General features: G+C 39.4%; 1 protein-coding gene across 1 annotated transcript in view; it reads right to left on the minus strand.

The window, feature by feature from the left end:
• chodl (chondrolectin) overlaps positions 1-2,500 on the minus strand; it is a 12,817-nt gene that overhangs the window by 5,068 nt on the left and 5,249 nt on the right. The window lies entirely within an intron of this gene.

A 2,500-nucleotide genomic window follows, 5' to 3' on the forward strand; every position in this document is an offset into this window, starting at 1 on the left:
TATGGCAAGACAAGGCAAATTCATTTGTATAGCACATTTCAGCAGTGGTGCAATTCAATGTGCTTTACATAAAACATTAAAACACAGTTAGAAATTAATACAAGTTAATACAAAATTAAAAATAGTTAATACAGAATTAAAAGCAATTCATGCAAAATTAAAAGTTAATCAAAAACAGATTAAATACATGAATAAAAGAATTAAATTCCCAATACAGTGCAGTGCAATGAATTAAACATAGGCGGTATCAAAAAGAAAGGTCTTCAGCCTTGATTTAAAAGAGCTTACTCCAGATTTCCACTGGATGTGGAACGTCTGTGGACCGGCTGCGTGCTCCGCCGTCCGTCAACACCCACCAGATCTGGATTTGTTGCGGCACGGCTGTGGCCATGACTGACAGCTGTAGTCACGAGGACCCACGAGATCTCACGAATTCACGTAGAATAGAACCACAAAACCAGCACCAGTTAGTTTCCATCCAGAGGAGTAGAGGGGAAACTACTCTGAGCTGTGTTTTCAAGGTGTAGTGCAGGGAAATATGATCCACCGTGAGCACGCTGGATTTTACTTTGAAAATTAACCGGATTTTTATTTTGTTTCTGTGCTCGACTTCCTGTCCTCCACTATCTGCTGTGTGCTGAATTGCTGCGGAGCTCTCCGGCGTCCGGCATCAATAGAAGCTCTGGTATCTGCTCCGGAGGACTGGGACCACCAGAGGTGGGACGGAGTCGGGACGCAGACGTTCTGCAGTCAGTGGAAACACACACACTGACTTTAATGGAAACCTAATGACTCCGTCGACGTTCCGGAGACGTTACGCATCCAGTGGAAATTGCCGGTAAGAGTAGGTGCCGACCTACAGTTATCTGGAAGTTAGTTCCAGATACGTGGAGCATAGAAACTGAACGCTGCTTCCCCCTTTTTGTTCTGATTCTGGGGATGGCAAGCAGACCTGTCCCTGATGATCTTAGAGGCCTCTGCGGTTCATAGTTAACAAGTAAATCCGAAAGGTAATAATAATAATATGGGTTTCTTTTTAACCAAATTACTCAAAAAATTAAGTACAATTGCAGCTAACCCTAACCCATTACACTGAGGAATACGTCATAGCTATACTTTGCACAGTTTTTCATTTTTAATTAAAATCTTTGCCATTTCTTAATTTCCACTGTCTTAAGTTGATTGATGTGTGATAGGTGCCTCTTTGTTTTGTTTTTAAAACTCTACTGCAAACAAAATCTACCTCTGGGTACAGATAAAGTAACTTGAGGTACTCCATTACTTTCATAGAATTTCATTGAATATTAAATTTTATAGCATTTGAAAAAATTTAAATGGTTTTAAAACCTGACTAAACTCTGACATCCACACGTCTGTGATTCTCCACCAACATACGTTCCTCTAATATTAGTCAAAACCATTCATAATTTCAAAATTATGTATATAATCTCCTATAAATGAGATGTATTGACCATGTATTCCAAAAATATATGTAAAAATATTGGTAATAAGTTGGTGTTGGCGGAAAATAGTATTGAAAACGTGGAAAAAAAGTGACATACACATTGAAAAAATGACAAAAATGTCAAAAAAGGGTGTTACTTTTGACCCAGAAGGACAACAAGTGCATGGCCGACCAGAAGACAACACAAGGGATAATAATCAACGCCCACTGTGGGATCTCTTTCCTCAAGCCTTAACTAAGACATTGTAGTATATGAACAGTCTATAACTTTCTATACACTTTGACTTAAGAGTTGGTATAAGGAGATGCATGAACTTCACCCCACATTTACTGAACACATCTGGAAACTGTTAACATGAGCAGAGGTCCCCCAAGACAGAAGATACCTTTTTTGGAGTTATGCCAGATAACAGGCATGGATTGGTCAGTCTTCTGTTCCAATCATATACTCACACATATCACGTCTTATGTTAATACAAGGCATGGAATATATACTGTGTACACACAAAAAAAAGGCAGAACGACTTTTTGGAAGATTGGGTTGGTCGTTCTCCAAGCTCTCTGCAGGAGTTTGTAAAATTGATACTGAATCTCTGATTGTAATAAACCTTTTTATAATGAGAGCAGTGTCAACGAAGTTCCTTCTCTAACCTAACCCTAACCCTTCTCTACCCTAACCCTTCTCTAACCTAACCCTAACCCTTCTCTACCCTAACCCTAACCCTTCTCTACCCTAACCCACAAATCAACGACGCAGTGTTGCAACTAAATATACCACAACATGTTTTGTTGTTCGAGCCTATCTAGGGGGCTTTTTTCACCAAGATGGATTAATAGAGTATATCTTCCTTTCTTCCTTTGGCTTCAACTCTACAAGGTTTCCTCTTGCCTGACCCTTAACTAGGAAGCTTCTGTGTGGCTTAATCCAAGACTAGAAGATGTACTTCTTGCGTGATCTCCAAAGAAAAGATTCCTTCTTCCTTGATTCTTGATCAACGGCTTCGTCTTGCCTGATTTCAAACAAAAAAATCTCCT

The sequence above is a fragment of the Sander lucioperca genome, chromosome 23, assembly GCF_008315115.2.
Source record: "Sander lucioperca isolate FBNREF2018 chromosome 23, SLUC_FBN_1.2, whole genome shotgun sequence".
Classification (NCBI taxonomy): domain Eukaryota; kingdom Metazoa; phylum Chordata; class Actinopteri; order Perciformes; family Percidae; genus Sander; species Sander lucioperca.